This window comes from Larus michahellis, chromosome Z, assembly GCF_964199755.1.
Source record: "Larus michahellis chromosome Z, bLarMic1.1, whole genome shotgun sequence".
NCBI classification, from domain to species: Eukaryota; Metazoa; Chordata; class Aves; order Charadriiformes; family Laridae; genus Larus; species Larus michahellis.
Genome location: NC_133930.1, coordinates 9,503,198 through 9,521,923, shown reverse-complemented (window position 1 = coordinate 9,521,923; position 18,726 = coordinate 9,503,198). Strand labels below are relative to the sequence as shown.

Genomic DNA, 18,726 nt, shown 5'->3' with positions numbered 1-18,726 from the left:
ACTGGTGGTGAGTGCAAGTGTCCAAAGAAACAGGACTCTGAGCAACCTGATCTAGTTGAAGATGTCCCTGCTCAGTGCAGGGAGGTTGTACTAGATGATCTTTAAAGGTCCCTTCCAACCTAAACTATTCTATCATTCTGTGGTTCTATGAGACACCAGAGTGACCTCATTCCCTTAATAAATGGAGCACAAGGACTCTGATTTGTGTTTTTGGGTTGTGTTTGCCCTATTGTGAGTGCTTACTGTAGCGAGAGGGAAGCCATGGGATTGAAACCTGTTTTAAGGGCTGATTTCCTCAGCAAGTAGGACAGCAGTGCTATTCCAAAATGCATTTTCAGGCTCCACAGCTGGCTGACTTGAGACTGTGGCCTATTCATCACCTCTGGAGTGGCAGGACAAGCCAGGCGGTTTCAAAACAAGTTTGTTAAGAGGCCTTCCCAAACAACAGCATCAGCAGCTTCCTTCTCCAAGAGATGCTGTACACAAGCTTGCCCAAACTGCTTGGCAGCATTTGCACATCGTGCCGAAGCACCCAGTGTCTCCCCATCTGCCAAACCCCTGTAATGCGTGAGTTCTTCCTGGGACCACAAATGTGAATACCTTGCATGCTTCTAGACCCATGGGGCCGTCGCTATGCTGCTGTATTCAGGACCAGGGGAAATGTGCTGTTGGAAACCGGAATATTCAAGGTGGAAAAGTCCTCACCTTGCTTCACAAGGACATTTCCAAATTGTATCACAGTGTTAGTTAAATGGAAGAACAACAGGCAGAGCTCTGTAGCCTCATTCAAAGCCTAGATCACCTCTTAATAAAAGAAAGTTGTCTAATGGATGTCTGCCTGGAGTGGGGATGGGGTGGAAGTGGGGAGAAGAATTGTTTCCTCTTGTGTGTGCAAAGGAAGAGTGGCTCTGTGGCTATGTCAGGAAACGCTGATGTGGAAAAGTGACTTCAGGAAGGGATTTTCTTCTTTCTTAGAGACACAGAAATGTGATTATTGGCTGAGGTGTCTCCATGGGACTCCAGAAAGCATGCCTGCAAACCATACCTTGTACTTGTACCAAAGGTTTCCCCCGTCTATTTATGGGGATGGGATTACAGTTCACTGTAATCACACAGGTGCCAAGGAGCACCTTGGCAAAGGATGGATGCTTGACCTTTAGTAAACTTTTATTTTCACGCGATGTGATTTAGCAGCTACAAATAAGAGAGAGGAGCCAGCATCAAACAGCCAGTGGCTTTTGAACTTCTGTAATAGGGTGTTCGCCATCCACTGTATCTTGGTACGCGTGGGCAGGCAGCTGCAGGCTTTCAGCTTGGCTTGGCCTTTCTCTTCATTTTCTTTGCTTCAGACTGGGCTCTTACCTTGGCTACTTGCCAGACCCAGCAATAGAGTCCCATGCTAAAACAGGTCTGTGCTGCAAAGCTTTATTTTTTTGCTTTACAGCACGTACAGTACCAAGGGGTGCACTTCCTTTGGAAGGAAGGATGGAGTCTCCGTATGACAAGCAGTTAAATCTTAAATGGGGGCTGGTATGTTTGTACAGCCCAGAGAAAGGTGTTTAAATCAACCATAAGGCCGTATCTACATTTGTGCTTCAGCCCACCCTACTTCAGTCTGTGTCTCCGCTGTAACTAGAAAGTTGAGCGTGGCAAGTAAATGTCACTTAGTTCAGGCAGCAGTGTGGTCGCAGCAGTGCTTTATTCCCCAGCACACCAACGTAAATGAACCTCCAGTGGGGCCTCCCTTCTTTTTGGGGACTGGACCTGGAAAATTTCCCACTCTTTGAGCTTGTCAGTATGATGCATGGGGAAGTACTGGGAGAAAGGTGAGGTCCCTCCTGTTTCACTGCTTCTCCCTGCTGGTCCTCACAGTTCCCCAAATCCAGTCACCTCAATGGTGTCTCTGCAAAGTCAAATATTTGTAGGGGTACTGCCCTGGGCCATAGAGGCAGCTTTAACAGTGTTTTCTGGTCTTCCCTTGGGAGCTGGTTGCTCCCTAGCACTGGATACATTAATCTCTGTGTATTGCAGGGTACCTGAAACAAAAGTCTGAAATCTTGTCTCCTAATCATCAAAAAAAAGTCAAAATCTTGTCTCCTAATCATCAGCCAACAGCCCCCAGCTGTGTCTCGGCAGCCAGAGGTGTCCCCAGCTGCATGCCCCAGGGATGTAGCCCACCCTACTCTGACCATATGGCCATGTCCTTGCAGATACATCAGGACGTACCTCAAGGGGGGTAAAAAAGGTCTCGGGGGGGGTTGAGGGGAGGGAATCAGGCAACACCTTTTAGTGCTACCTTTGCTGTGCCACTGTGGGAAATGGAGCCTTGCCTATTTGTTGTGGGGTTTTCCTTCTTCAAAGGATGATCTTCACCAGCCCCCCCTTAATTATCCAACTAACTCAGGTCAGAGGATGTGTCTCTGTTTGTCCTCTTCATCCCTGCAGCTCAGAGCTGGACACTGAATGGTCTTTGGAGCAGAAATCTCTTCCTACGGGACCTAGTCTTCATTTTCTAGCTCAATGACATTTGAGGCCAATTCCCACATCTTTAGCCTACTCATCCTTCTACAGAGCATCTTTTCTGACAAAGGCAGAGATGAGGTTGATGTATGTGCTCTTCTGTATTTGCCTTTGCCGTCAGATGAAAAGAAAATACTGACCATATTCCCTCCTTATATTCATCACCTGATTTACATTTCATTTATTTCTATAGCTCTGAACAGACATTAGTAACTCATAATAGTAATAATAGGAGTTTCTACTAATAGAACTCCTTCCATCTGTGGAGTTCAAATTATGGACAAGCACCATTAGCCCCATTTAGAGATGGATTTAGCTGGTTCAACTTGTCCAAATGCAGATGCGACTGCAAGAACTGGGAAGCAAATGCAAAGGCTCCTGATTTCATCCCTGTCCTCAGCTCAGCTGGTCTGGTACAGCCATTTCAGGGGGAATAATATAATAATTCAAAAGACAAGATGTGAGAGATGCTCAGGAAGAAATTGAACCCCATCTCTGGAGACTGCTGAATTTCACAAGGTTGTCCCAAAGCAGCAAAAGGAGCAATGTCCTGAGCTTTGGCCTCTATACTTATCAGCATGAAAAAACCATGAGCCTGAAATCAAACAACAGGCTTCAAATGGGAGCTACAATGACTCTAATTTGTATGTACCGTTATTTGATCTTCTAACCTACTAGGTTTAAGGTAAACCACAGTGGAATATCAAGCAGACATTAAATGAAACAGTGTCATTAATTCAATCCAATGAGTTACGTTTTATATAACAAAGGGATTTGTTCTGATACTCAAACAATGTATATTAATGAAAGAGTCGAAATAGATTCATTTTGTTCTCAAAGCAAACACATTAAGGAAAGCCATCAAGAAGCAAAGAACATGGTATTTTTTTTTTAAACTGTGCTTTATTTAGGGCTAAGCTGGAAAGCGTCATTCAATAATTACAGAAGATTACAAGGAGTTTTAGGGAATTGACAGTGAAAGAGCAGTTGTATGGAACTGCAGCTGCATTACACATCTGTACTTCCTAGCTGTGGGCTCAGTCTGGCTGTCCTTACTCAGGCAAAATACCCGCTACATCCCAGTGGGAGTTCTGGTAGAGTAAGGACTGTAAGATCAGGCCCAATAGGGAATTAAAATTAAAAGAAAATAAAAAAAAAATAAAAGAAAGAGAAAGGAAGAAAGTTCGAGATCGAGATAAAAAATACTAAGAAAAACAAACAAGAACATTAAACCAGAGTAAAACCAAATAATCAGAAACAATTATCACACTGCTCAGTCGATGCAAACAAGTGTGAGAATGATGTAAATCAAGTTTTAAGACTGTGAAAATAAATTATAATAAATATGATATACTTTAAAATATATGTGTTCTTAAATAATTCATTGTTTTTTCTGAGTCAGATTTTTTAAAGCAACGTCTTATTTTTTAACTGCTCTAAAGTCATTTACCAAAGATAAATATCGTGCTTTCATTAAATAGTTTTCCTTGTTTTTCTCTATCATTACAATTAAAAGTCCTACAAAATATGCAAATTTATTTACAGAGAGCCAGCATCTTTTTTTATTTTTTAAACATCCCCCTGTTTTTCAAAATTCCTTGTAAACAGTTTCAGAGAATCTTCAAAGAGATTGTTTTTTTCTTCTTGTATCTTGTATTTTTTTTGGTTTTTCTTTTTATATTTTTTTTTTTTTTTTTTTTTTTTTTTTTTTTTTTAGGATTAAGGTACTAGGCTAATCCCTTGCCCTGAAGGTTTCTAGAGCAAATATGGAAGCTACTTAAGCATAGGATGATGGGAATTTTGCGGACAGCAGATCATGAAGACATGAAGCATTTAGCTGTGTTTTGTTGTTCAAGTTAGAACTAGCGTCTGATAAAAAGACAGCTGTTTTGTTTCCTGTTTGCATTGTCTACAGAATGGAGTTGTGTTGTGTTTATTTTTTTTAATAGCTGGAATGCTTGCAGTTAAAAAAGCTGCCAAAGTAGCCATTTATCTCCTTTTTCTCCTTGATAAATAATAACAGCATCCAACAGCAATTGGCAAAGAGTAGGAATTTATGCTCAATCTAAACTCTACAAAAATTACAGTTCTACAACATCTTTGTTTTTAGCATTAACGCTAACTTCTATGTAGTATTATTTTTTTTTTTTTGCTTTTTTTGGTTTTTTTGTTTTTTTTTTTATTTTTATGTTGTCTAATTTTTTCTATTATATAGGTATTTTAAACTTTCTTTTTTTAAATTCTGTACAACTATTAGGATTTTAAATGGGGAGAGTTAGAAGCATTTACAAACCTTTTTTGTTTTCCATTTAATATCAACCATCTTTCCTTTCTCTTCCCTATGCCTTTTTACGTATTTATTTATGTATTTATTTATTTATTTTTTTTTGCTTTTCATAGATATCCATCTTACCTGCTTTAACATCACAATCCTTACGTATTATACAGAAAACCATAGGAAAGCTTCATAGACTCTAATTAATGTATAACCAAAGAACCTCCCAAAGTATCAAAGAACTATTATCTTGCTGTTTTAAAAGCATTTAAGCATTATTATTATTATTTTTTTTTTTAGTTTTTATATATTTCATATAATTGCTCTCAAAAACTGTTTTAGGAACAGCTTAGAGAAAAGGAAAGAACTTCCATATTTTACATACAGCTACAAGTCTGCGGTAAAAAGTTTTGTCCTTTGGTCCCTATATAGCTAAGGAATGACAGATAAAGATGCTCAGTGACTGTTACCATGGGTCACGCATGGTAACCGCATCCTTGATGGCAAACAGGCACTCCTTTGTCAGTATCCAGGTTTGCATCTCCTGTTTGAAGAAAAGCCGCTGTGGTGATATCAGTGTCTCTTCAAAAATCCTGGTTGATCTTGTTCCTGTTCTGATTTTACTTATGTGTTTGTTTGTTTTCAAGCGCATGTCCTTCGAAGTCAGCAGATGTGATACTTTTCTTGAAGAAATGTTACAGTCTAAACAATCAAAGAGAGAATAAGTCTGAAGTCTTCAGCTTGATTGATATTTGCTGATATGTCAAAGGTGTAATCCAACAGTTCCCGTTTTTTTTAATATATATACTTTTTTTTTTTTTTTTTCCTAAATGTGGCCCATTCAGCTGCTGCCCTAAAAAAATGAAGAAGATCATTGCAAATTAAATCAAAAAGGGTAGGGGGAAGTAGGGAAGGTGGGGGTATTTGGGATGGGGGGAAAAAGACCTAAAAAATAAAAGAGACATTAAAAATAAGCCTGTTCTTTTGGGCCCAATCCTGCTCCTGTTGAAAGTAAGGGCTGTTTTCTTCTCCCTTCAATTGGGCAGGATGGGGCTTCTGGTTTGGTGTTTTGCTTTTGGAGGCATTGGCTCTGATTCTGCTCCCACTCAACGTCAACAGAAAGATTCCCCTTGACTTCAGTGAGAACTGGATCAAACCCAAAGTGAGCAAGGTAGTCACGATCATGATAGAGAAAAATACAATTGTTCCTAGTAGTAGTAGTAGTAGTAATAGTAGTAGTAGTAGTAGTAGTAGTAGTAGTAGTAGTAGTAGTAATAATAATAATAAATCAAAATAATAGTAGGGCATGTCCACGTAAATCTGTATCACTATGTATGTGCAGATAGCCACATTTTAATTATTTTTAAGTGCCACTTTACAATGCCAGATCACAATCTTGCTTGGCGGGCTTTTGTAGTGTGAAAGGCGTCGAGAAATAATTGTTCTACGTTTTAACGGGGCGCCATCTATGACAGTGTATAAGCTTTCTGTGGAGACATAGCTGCCACTAACATCTACTCCTTTGTGAATGTCAGAAAGTAGGACTTTGAACAGGCAATTTATAGGAGGTTAAATAAAAAAAAAGACTGTTAGAATAAACTTTTTGCAAAAAAAATGTAAAGCTAACATTTATTAAATAAAAAAGTTATTTAAAAAAAATGTAATCATGATCCGACTAGGCTTGACATTTAAGTAGGATGCTTAATCATTAAGGATTAGCTCTTATCTCTTTCTAGCAAGCAGGTTCTTCTTATACACTCGGTGATTTATTACATCAAGAAACTTAGAAACTGCAAAAGGTCCACTCTGGTGGAAAAGTGTCATGCGGAATATCAATCCATGCTGGCAGGTTTTCACACTGTTGGTTCAACAAACAGCAAACCGTACACAGCAGTCTAAACAATTACAACACCAAAAATAATAATAGAATAAAAAAATAAAAAACACTCGTCAAGGACCCTTTTTCAGTTGTAAACAAAAAGATGCATTTTGGTTTTTGATCTGTATGGGTTTTTTTCCCCACTCAAAACAATCCCTCCCTCCCCCTGAGCAATTAATTTTGGCTGGAGTTGCTGTAATGCAGAACCTTAGAATTAGGAATTCTTGAAAAGACATACAATGAGGCTTTTCTTGGGGTTGCTTTTTTTTGGATTGCTACAGTTTTCAAACTACTGTTACTATCATTACTCTTTTTGGTTTTTTGGTTTGGTTTGGTTTTGTTGGTTTTGTTTTGTTTTTTTTTTTTAATTTTTAGAGAGTGATTTGTAATATCCTAAGGGTAAAAAAAGGTGTCAATTGAAAAAGGCCCCCAATTCTCCGGAAAAAAAATAAAATCACAAGATTTTCAGTGCAAAAAAATTAACCACACATTTTTTTCTCTCTCTCTTTTTTTTTTTGTTTCCAAATTATCTGTAGTTATAACAATCCCATTTTTTCTAAAGAATTAGGAATCCATCTTTTTTTTTTCCTTCTATGTGACATCTAAAGAAGCATAAAACGCTGACGAGAAATCAAACAACAAATAAAGAAACCACTGCAAGCACCAAAAACGAAACGAAAATGAGCACAGCAAAAAATTGTGGCAGCACAAAGTCAAAAAAGGCACATGTGATCATGACTGGCCAATCATCAACTGATACAACATCCAAGAAAAATGCTTCAATCACGGCACCTGCACGAAACTTGACGGCATGTCATGCAACCAATTCTTAGCTTGTTACATGACGCCATCATGTCACACTTTCAACTTCGAGTTGATTTGAACTTACGGCCTGGGGGACTGTATTCTCCACTTTCATGTCATTACGTGAACTTTTTTCCTAGCTCAGCGCGAGACTGTGGTGGATTTGACTGGCTCTTGGTTGGTTTTGTTGGAATTTGATTGAATGACAAAAGAAGAAAAGATTTTTTTTATATATATATTTATATATAGTGTGGAAAAAGGGAAAGGTAGGGAAAGAAGATATATATAAAAATAATAATTAAAAAAACTTACAAACACAGCATCAGTCAAAAAGATCTAATGGAAATATTTGCCATTAAACTATAGAAAATGAAACAAGAAGAAAAGCAAAATGAACTAACTGAACAGAAAGAAAAGAAAGAAAGGAAGAAGAAAAGAAAGAAAGGAAGAAAAATAGGATGGAGGAGGCCTAGCCAGAGACACACACATAAAACACACACTAAAATGTAGACACACGGTCAACAGTGAACAGTAACAGAACGTTATGCAGCAGCTGTTGAGGAGAGCATGCACTGAATGAATGAGCGCAGACACAGATCGGTTTGCAAAGTCTGGAAAATAAACATATTCGCTGCCAACCATAATGCTTTCATTAGCACCGGCCTTTCCCGCACCACCCCCAGCATCCTGGGCTTCGCTGGACGGCTACACAAAGTCCTCCAGGAGCCTTTCCCTTTCCTCAGAGGGACTGTGGAGCAGGTACCGCTCTAATTCAATTGCATCCCAAGTTTAAAATCATGGGGGAGTAATAGACCAAGAGCTGCTTTGGCTACTGAGAAAAGAAAAGAAAAGAAAAGAAAAGAAAAGAAAAGAAAAGAAAAGAAAAGAAAAGAAAAGAAAAGAAAAGAAAAGAAAAGAAAAGAAAAGAAAAGAAAAGAAAAGAAAAGAAAAGAAAAGAAAAGAAAAGAAAAGAAAAGAAAAGAAAAAAAGAAAAGAAAAGAAAAGAAAAGAAAAGAAAAGAAAAGAGAAAAGAAAAGAAAAGAAAAGAAAAGAAAAGAAAAGAAAAGAAAAGAAAAGAAAAGAAAAGAAAAGAAAAGAAAAGAAAAGAAAAGAAAAGAAAAGAGAAAAGCAACACAACTACTGCTGATTGCTGCATGTCCAATTAGCAGTTCACAGGACGGTGGGCTCCAAAACACAGCAATGCTGGTATGGTGTGGGAAGCAGACTTGTAGGAGGACTTGGATGATACGATGGTCCCTAAATCAGCATCATTAAAAGAAGGACATTTACTCCTTTGGCATTTGGCTCTGGCCTGAATTTAAAAAAATAATGGAAAAAAAGGAGAGAAGAGGGAGAAGAGGGAGTGGGAGAGGGAAGAGAAGGGAGAGGAGAGGAGAGGAGAGGAGGAAACAGAAAAAAAGAAGAAAAAAAAATAAAAATAAAGAGAAAAAGAAAAAGAAAAAAGAAAAAGAAAAAGAAAAAGAAAAAGAAAAAGAAAAAGAAAAAGAAAAAGAAAAAGAAAGAAAAGAAAAAGAATAAGAAGAAAAAGAAAAAAACAAAAAAAAGAAAAAGAAAAAGGGAAAAAAGAAAAAGAAAAAGGAAAAAGAAAAGAAAAAGAAAAAGGGAAAATAAAAGAAAAAGAAAAAGGAAAAAGAAAAGAAAAAGAAAAAGGGAAAAGAAAAGAAAAAGAAAAAGAAAAAGAAAAAGAAAAAGAAAAAGAAAAAGAAAAAGAAAAAAAGAAAAAAAGAAAAAAAGAAGGAAAAAGAAAAAGGGAAAAAGAAACAGAAACAAGAAACTGCCGGGGCTGGTTGCTACAATTTCCAGAAACACCCTGTTTCTTCCCTACAAAGAAAAATGTCCCTTTATTGGCCCAGGGAGTTTTGCCTCAGTAAACACCAAAAATGACTGCACACAACGATACACTTGTCTCAGTCAGCAGGTCTGCACCCTGTTCTTCAGGTATTGCCTTTCTATCACTTGGCAGGGCTCGTATCTCTCCTCCCAGCCTATTTCTGAAAAGTCACTGCACATGACTGAAATTTCTCCTTGCGTTCGGGTGTCATGAGAATATCGTTGGCAGTTCTCATCCTGAAGTTATGCATGCTGGCTAGAGAAAAATTAGTTCCCTGGCTTTTTATTTATTTAATTAATTATTTGTTTATTTTACTGTTTCTGTATTTTTTCTGAACTGAAACATGCTTTCTGGCCAGAGTGGTTATGCTCAGCTGACAGGAGGCAGTGCTGAACTAAGGCCCTGATCTGAGCACTGGCTTAAGCTCTGCACTTTTTCCACATCTGGCTGCTGTCTTGGTTGGAGCTGACTCCTTCGTGATGGTGTGGCCCTAATGTCCTGTCCTTTGATGTGCTGGAAATGTCAACCTGAGCTTCCTGGAGTTTGAGTGAAGGCAGCAGACTGGTACCCCCAAGGCAGATGCAAGATCTGGGTCTACAATTATTTCACAAGCCAAGAGGGAGAAAACTGTCTTTTTGAAGATGGCCCACAGTAGAGCTGTTGTCACGTGTGTCCCTGGGTACCCAAGGACAAGTAGCATCAACTGTACAGGTCCAGGTTGTGTATGAGGAAGAGGAAAAGGCCTCTAGCCACCCCTCTTACCCCCCAGGGTTTTCTGGCTATGTCATACCACAAGAAAAAGAGCAGGTGGGGAGGAAGGACAGCTGGCAGCACCATCACAGCAAGACCTGGCTCTTTCGTTACTTTAGCCGTGCCGACGCACAGGTTAGGCTTTATGAGGAAAAGGTCTAACAGGCTTTGGTGCCCTGAATGGAGCAAGGAGGCAGTGGGAATGTGAGAGATCTGCTAGAACAAGAAATATCCTGCTATATCCCTGGGAAGTGTCAGCAACTCACATCTCCTGTCTGGGGTTGGCACATGGGACCTCATTGGCTGCAGGGTCAGGGGTTGCACCACCGTGGGCAACGCATATACGAGTGGCTGACTATAGGCACCGGGGCACCCCCTCCTATGCTAGTCCCAGGCAATCCCGAGGCTGAGGAGAGGTTCTTGGACATAATCTTGACTGGGGAAAACATTTTGACTCTTGGGTGGAGCAAGAAGGGCCAGGTAGTTCTGCCAGTGACCACTGGCTTTGGAGTGGGTACTACCATTCCTCTGCCTGTCCTCCACACACACCTTCAGACACTGTGGATGTGACAAACACACACACACACAAACATATATATGTACAGGTGAAGGATTAGGACATGCTGAGGCTAAAAGAACAAAAAAACCCAAACCCTAGAAAATGCAGTTTCACATGAAAGTCACACATGGTCGTCCTGTCTGCCTAACTTGGGTCCATGTTTCAAGCAACAAATGAAGCTGTCCTTCTAAAGCAGGGGTCTACAGCGCCTACCTAGTCATTGGAGAGGAGAAGACCCTTTGGCTGTCTCTAGGGACATATTCTGTCCACACAGCTGATGTACCTGAGTTTAGGCAAGGTTTGTAATAAGCAGTAACGTATTTAGGTTGACTGAATGAGTTAGATGAAACAGGCTTTCAACTGCACATTCCCTTTTTCAGGTTTCAAACTTGGGCAGACTGACTTTCCCTCTGGGGAGCTACAGAGACAAATGCCTTTCTCTGTTGACTAGGCAGAGGAGTTAGATACCTATCTTATGTGGACTGCTTCATCAGCGGCCTGAAATTGAGAGGCAAGTTAGGCATCTGTGTTAGATAGGCTGGACACCAGCCAAACTCATCTGTTTAAGAAAAGCAATTCACTTTCCTAGGAACAGGTATAAACTTTGGGTATTGCTGAAGTAAATTTGTGAATAAAAGTGTTAAGGTTATGAAGACAAGTATATACAGCCTAGCTCAGAAGTGGTGCCTTGGAGATAAAAAAGGAGCATACTTCCCAAGCAGTTAGGGTCTGTGCACAAGGACAGATTATGCCAAGTTATCTTTGCTGCAGGTGACAGTGACCGAGAACTTGCTCCACTGACCAAACCATAGCCAAGTACACCTGGTAAATGCCAGTATTACTCCAACCCAGTTCCTTCTTTGAAGCATCTAAGTGGAACCTGAGCATCTTCTCCTTGAACACTGACTAGTCTTTGATAATGGCTTAAAGTCCTAATGATAAGATTCAAGCTGCAGACACCTCCATATGAGCAAATCACTCCAGGCCAGTTTTGGCGGAGACGGACAGGGCTTGTAGGTCCCAATTTACTTGTCATAAAGGACCGCTCAAGATGAGACTGTGAACCATGGCCAGAAGGAGCCTATATCTCTCTGGTGGTTATAATGAGGATCTTGAGTGACAAGCTGTGAAGGAGATAGTTACACCGTAGGTCTATAACACGAGGAGAAATGAATCTCAGTCAAAGCCTCAGTTAGAACAAACAACTCTAGTCACGTCCTTGCAACCTGTGCTGTCAGCACAGTAGTCCTGGGTGCCCTGCCACGTCTGTCACAGGAAATCTTCTAACAGCAGCTTCTCACCAGACTGTAGTTATCAGCTCTTCATTTTGGGAGACTCAGCATAAAGTCCATTTACCCTAAACCCTGCAAAGTCCATGGAGGTAAAGAGGAACAATGACTCTGCTTAGCTGTGGTATGAAAGGGACTTGAAGGTGTTTCTTTTACTTCCCAAAGACTAGAAAGGAAATCCAGGGCCACACAGTAAGTCATTTAGGCTAAGTGAGCAACCCATGGAAAGCTTCTGTGTGCCTGCTTTCTTTCACTGTTTCTGCATGAGTGGTTACCCCGGCAGACGATGTAGACATTTAATGGGCCGTCTTCCATACCTTCCACATACTTTCTATGCGCATGTTCCTGCTAAAGTGCAATGATGTTGCTGCCACTGATTCTAATTTTTTAGCTCTTCATCTATACTGTTGCTCCACATAGGGCTAAGTTGTTGCTGAGACCTGACAGCCATAAACCCAGGGCTCTGGAGGTAGACCAGGCTGTACCGCCAAGACCTCTCGATCATTTTCCAAGGATGGATTTACCACAGGACCGCAAAGAAGATGCCAACGAAACTTTGGTCCCATTTACACCACCAACCTGGTGTGTAGTTTTGACCTGACGCCAGGTCTGTGCAGAGCAGGAAGGATTCCACCCTGTCTCCTGCTGGTGCTAACTGCAAACTGCCTCGTCTTCAGCGGGGGAAGGGTCACTACTGAATATTTCTGTGGCAAAGTTGAGCTGCTATATGGAGCAAGATTTGTGTCCAGCTGTACAACAAACTTTTGGAAGCAAGAGAAGAACAGGCCGTTCCCAAAGGCTTTATGAACTAAGAAAGTGCAGATGATCATCTTTAAAAGCACACAGCTCCTGTGTTCTCTGACATTGAACATGCAGAGTAGGGACTGCTAGGCTTGTGCAGCATCTTGCACATACCTCTCAGGGCATCTGCCTGCTGCCAGAGTATGAATGTATCTGCTAAGCTTGCAAATGCAACGAGCTACAGGTGCAAGATTGCTCCATGTCTTCACAGGACAGTAGAATTGTCTGAACACTGCTTTCATCATGGTGGGCTACCAGGTTGAAGTTCTTCTTCTACTGCATAAATCTACTGCCTCCTATTCATCTTTATTCTACCACGTCCTTCCCCCTAGTCCTTCCTAGCCTAGTCTCCATGGATCATCTTCTCTATCCTTTTTTCTGTGCTGCCTTGGAAGCAAGGAACATCTCTCTGAAGAAACTCAATGGCCACGACTTCTTACAGCACAAAAGTGGCAACCTCCTGTGCTCACACCTAAGCCTCTAATCATGGCTGAACATTGCTCATGTGTCCACCGCATATGTAGGTTTCTTCACCTTTATGGAATACACGTTAGTCTCTGTTTACACACACCACACACACACACATGTGCGCTTATGAGACCATCCAAAATTACATTCAGGATCCTGTCCTTCCATCTGCTGGAGCCCGTGCCCAGGACCACCTATAGCAAGGCAGTGGAGATATTTTTCCTACAGGTGGCAGATCTTTACAGCTGTTGCCTCTGAGGCTGATCAATATTTTTAAAATTCCAACCCATATTTTTCTCCCTTGCCTTCCTTCTTGTTTCTATAGCGATTTCTCTCTTTGCTTTATGCCCCTGCACCAACTTTCTTCCAATGCTGGATGGGTCTGCTTTCCTTCTGCCTCAGCCCTCCTCTACACCGTACCCTGATACCAGCCTGCACAGAACTCCCCTTCGCCGACTCCTGCCCAGACTGTCCGGTGGAGGTGGAGGAAGGAGGTAGGGATCTCCAAAACGGGCGCCATCCCTGAGACAACCACTGCTAAGGTTGTCATGGGGAGTCCAAGATTAGGAGCCCAAATATCTTAGAGCGGGACAGGTAGTGCGGTGAAGGGGACTTTGCATCCATGCTGGGATTAAATGAAGCCTGATCATTTACACTGGAAACCAATGCATTTACCTGGACTCTCGGGGTGCTATTTTTTAGGAGGAAAACAACAACAAAAAAATGAAATAAAATAAAAAAAAAAGTACATTTTTGTCAGATGCTTCAGTTATAACATCTGAAGGTTAAAAAGGAGGCAGATAGTTTATATGAATCCTTATATACATGAATAGGCACACATACATATCATACATATGTATACATACAGAGGTACTATATATACATACATATCAACAGAGACAATGACACATATACAGACAGAGAAGCTAATGTGATCTAACGGGGAGATGGGAGTCCGGCATTTCAAATGCTAATATTGTTGGGTTTTTTTAAGATGCTTGATGGCCCTGACTCATTTTTCCCATTTATAAATTAAAGGTGACAATAAAAATTAGCTCTTAAATTGTAATGCCCCTCTGTCGAATAATCGTATGACTTACTTGCTGTGCAGTGTTGTTACTTGGATTGTTCTCATTTAACTATGTTACATTAAGAGCTGGTTGAAAAATGACAATTATTTTCCAAAGGAAAATTGTCATTATTTTGGCTTTCTTTTCTGTGAGTATTTCACTTGAAAAACAAAACAAATCTGGGCTGGGGGAGGCAACCAGAGGAATGGATTAATTTTTGTCTTTTTTTAATCAGTCTGAAATCCAGTCCATTTTTAACAGGAATTTAGTGTTTTGAAGGCCAACATTTTTAATCAAGGCAGTTTTGTTTTTTTGTGCTGTTGGCATTTCTTTTTTAATCTACTAGAATGAAAATTTGCTGCAGAAACATCCAGTTTGGTCAAAATGTCACTTTTTGGTCACCCCCTCCTCCCCCAGCCAGTTTGATGAAAAAATGTCAAGCAGCAATAGCTGTGTCACCTCTGATTTATCTATTTTTCTAGAGCCATTAGTCTCAAGCAGCGGATGAAAAAGCACTGCAACGGAGCATCCGCTCCTGGAGAAGCCAGCCCAGACAGAAAATGTCACTGGTTCCCTGTGCAGTGTTGTCTTTTCTCGCCCTGTCCCCAAGCGGTGGCAGGAGAGGTGGGCACAGTGTGACGGGGATCACAGGGTGGTGGAGGAAGCCCAAAGGAGGTTTGGGGGTGCGCGGCAGGAGGTTGAGCAGGGCTGGGGTGGGACGGAGTGGGGATGCAGGGTGGGTTGGTGCGGGGAGGAGCTCGGGTCTGCTTGGCACTGGGGTTGCAGTAGGGACCAAGGGGTAAGGGCTGAGCACTCACAACCTTGGTCGCCCTCCTCAGCAACATCCAGAATTTACTTGCTCATGCAATAGCCATGGCTCCCTACTCCTCTCTCAGCTGTGCTTTACCAACCAAGAGCTTTGCAGGCAAAGGTCAGTGCTATAAACTCAGGTCATTTTGGGAAGCAGGGCAATAGTGATGGTAAAGGTCAAATGTACATTATGTGGCTACTTTTCCAGCAAAGCTTGTAGCCTCTTCCACTCCTGTGGGCCAGCTCAGTGCATCCTGTGCCCTGGGGATCATTTGTCCTGCCTCATATAGAGTGCTCACTCCTGCTTTTGCTGCTGGTGAACATTAGGTGGGAGAGGAAATTAAGCTGTGTGGTAGCTACCTTTCTGCACATAATGAAAGGTTCTTTATTACAAGAGGGCCTCAAGGAGTTTGCTATCTCCTGAGCATTGTACCAACAGTTTAATTAAAAAAATGTACATGGTTGAGAACTAAGTCTAATTGGGAAGCTGTGAGCAAGCCTCTGTGCCCAGTCTCCGCTGGTTTGCTGTTTTCCCTCTGTAGATTGACTAGAGCTTATCAAAATGCTGATGAACTCGATGCTTCACTCTCCTGTTCTTGTTGCTGAGGGTTAGATAGAGATGCTATGCCCGTTCTCCTCTTCCTTTTCCCCACCAGACAAAGGCACCTCTTAGGATGGTGTCAAGACCCTTAATCAAGCCCAGCTCATGGATCTCAGCTGGTAGGGTTATGTTTCCTGTGACCTCCAAGTAGGTTGCCTCATACACCCTACCTGGGGCTCAAGTGCTTGCCCACACCTGTCTTCCAGGCTAGGGATGAGGGCTTTGGTCTGTAATTGCTCACTGGGAGCAGGAAGGAGTTGTTGGGGTGGTGCTTGTGTGGGGTTGCATCCAGGAAAGGAGGACACCCCAGCTCTCTTCCCAGCTGAAATCCCTGGCAGGGGTCCCCAGTGACTCCCCCATTCCTGGTCCTGTGCCAGCGGCTGGAGGCAGGGCTGGACTCGGGAGCTACCTGCCTGCCCATAATTAGGGTGGTGGGGTCACCCTGTGCTCCACAAACATGCAAGACTTCCCAAGTGCAGCAACTATCCATGCGCATTCCTGCCCTGCATGTCAGGACTTGTACCTTATAGCATCTCCCACGTGAAGCCTCGTACTAGTGAGTTGGCTTCCCTGTGACATCTAATGGGACTGTTCTCCAGGGGTGAGACGTCACCCTTCTTCTGCCAAGTCTGTTCAGCTCCTTGCGTAGCTTCTGTACCACTCTAAATCAGAATGCAGCCAGGAACACATACTCCCAGCTTGCAACACTCAATTACTCCTTCTGATATTTTATTTTTTTTGCCTGCAGCTTCAAATTACCTTCAAGGTGCACAGTGCAATTAGCTAAAAATATTTCCTGCTTCGTTTTAATTGCACTAAAACTGTAATGTACCTCCAGCGAGGAGCAGTAAGGTGGAAATTGGTGCCCCAAATATTTCAAATTGATTAAAGCCCAGGATGACTCAATAAGCTTACATAGTACTATTAATTATTAAATGTTATTAATTTTTTGTTAAAAAAAAAAACCCTTCCTGAAGCTACATTCTGCATGACGTTTCTGAAACAAGATACTTTTGCTAAGGCGATGGTAACTCTTTCTGAGTTTGAGAAAGATAAGACAAGAATTCCTCCATATAGTTGGAGCAGTTTCCATCTGAAGAATTCACAGCTCTTGGCAAATTTTAGTATCTCAGAATTTGATTCTGAAAACACTTATGTATGTGACTTATGTATGTGACTCATTTCACTGCTATAGCTGAGGTATTTATATGGTTCTAATTTAGAGCTGGATTACGTTTTTGTTCAAAGCCTTTCTTGGTGGAAAATGCAGGTGATCAGTCAAACATGATTGCTTAAAAAATAATCAAAACTTTTTTGACTGAGAATTTAAAGAGAAATCCAAAACAAACCAATTTTTTTTGAAAGCACTATAAACCAAAGTGCTGGTTTCCTCATTCCCGGGATAGCTGGTTCATAAGATTACTTCAATGTACTTTGAAAAACGTATGGAAAATAAAACCTAAATTCCATTTGCGTCCACTGAAGAGTCTGATCAGTCTGAGTCATTTGTGTTTTTGGTTCACTGTCCCCTCAGACAGCCTGTGCTTATGAAGCCTGTCCCCTTGTGCCTGCAGCTGTGCTGGCTGGGAGTGCTATCACCCCCTGATCCCACAGAGAAGAACCTCAAGGCTGGACCCCTTTAGCTCTACTGCTGAGCTTTGCTTTGTAACCTGTTTTATTCTAAAACAACCTGTGCACTTTAAATGACTGAGGCAGCAGGTCAGTGCTGGTCTAGTTGACTTTAAATGTATCAGGAAGCTATCACAAGAGCCGTTCAGCTGGCAGAAGTGAGGTGGTGGGGGAGACACTGAACATCTGGAAATGGAAGCCCCACCAGCTGATCTTGATGCAGCTAAAAGCTGAAGTATGGCTGTGACCATAGGCTGTTAAGCTGTGTCTGATGTTTCAAGCCGCATAAACTACCCTCGTAGTTTAATTCTCTAACGCTAATTTTAATGGTCTCATTTTTTGAGATTTAGAAAAATACTGCAGTGATCTGAGGTCCTGAAATTTTGTTGAAGGACCTCAGAAGAACTGCAGAAAGGAGTAATACCTGTACTCATTATTTCTAAGACTATACTCTATATATGTAAATCTGATTTGTTTTATTTGGTCTTGTTTTACATTTTTCATACCAACATGACAAAGGCATTGTGGAGGGTGACCATGAACAGACTTCAGGAGTGAGCTTACACTGGTCAGTGTGCCTAGAGAGGCCATCCCCAGGGGTGCAAGAAGTTCTTGGCTCTCTTCCCTCCTCTAGTCCTTAGCTCTCAAATGCATTTGCCAGCTTGGGTAGCAATTAGGGCTGGCTTGTTACAGAGATGTGTTTAGGAGGAACCAAGGTGAGACCCAAGAGCTCATTTCACAGAGGCGGTCAGTGAGACGTCAGATAAGGCTTTCTGTGCTGCAATGAATTCAGCAAATTTCTCACCAGTCTTGTACAAATGACAGGCCCATGTTAGTCTAAGGTTAAGGCTAAGGGACTAGGGATTTACCTGAGTGAGGAATGGTGCTGGGGTGGAGATGGGATTGGGTGCATGTCTCACCCACTTCCATGGCTGTGAGTGAAGCCTGCTAGTGATGGTGGAGTCCACGGCAAATGTCAGGAAGATGCTGCCCACCTCTGCAGTCTCTCTCCCTCTCCTGCACTCTCCAGGGCAAGAACAACATCTGAACTTCTCCACAGCAGCTCGTGTAAGAGTATCAATAATCAGTAAGAACTGATTCTTACACAATTTTGAAGGAAATTGGAGGTGCTCAGCCTCTTGCCCAAGGGCACATTGAGAAGATGAGTGTCTGAAAAAAAACAAACCACCCTAGCCCCTCGCTGCTGGTGTGCAAGTCCATTCAGCTGCTTCCTCTGAAGCAAACTCCGGGAAGGCAGGTACTGGCTCCTCCTTCCCCATGGGAATACAGGAGACAGATTAAAGACAAGGGGGAAAAAAAAATCATTTCACAGCTAGTCTGCCCTGAACAAGAAAAGGTTCCCGACACCAACAAACTAATCAACGCTGAAAGCTTATGAGGTCAAGGTTTCCCTTCTCC

At 41.7% G+C, this 18,726-nt stretch overlaps 1 protein-coding gene across 24 annotated transcripts in view; it reads right to left on the bottom strand.

Annotated features, from left to right (window-relative positions):
- Positions 1 to 4,915: 4,915 nt before the first annotated feature.
- CELF4 (CUGBP Elav-like family member 4) overlaps positions 4,916 to 18,726 on the bottom strand; it is a 713,233-nt gene continuing 699,422 nt past the window's right edge. For 8 of the 24 annotated variants that reach the window (XM_074570531.1, XM_074570534.1, XM_074570521.1 and 5 more), the window contains one exon: positions 5,509 to 5,648. The gene's annotated coding sequence lies outside the window, so the exon portion shown is untranslated. Of the gene's footprint in view, positions 5,649 to 7,563; positions 7,652 to 18,726 lie in introns of all 24 variants that reach the window. The other 16 variants (XR_012584953.1, XR_012584949.1, XR_012584955.1 and 13 more) reach the window with 9 other exon arrangements.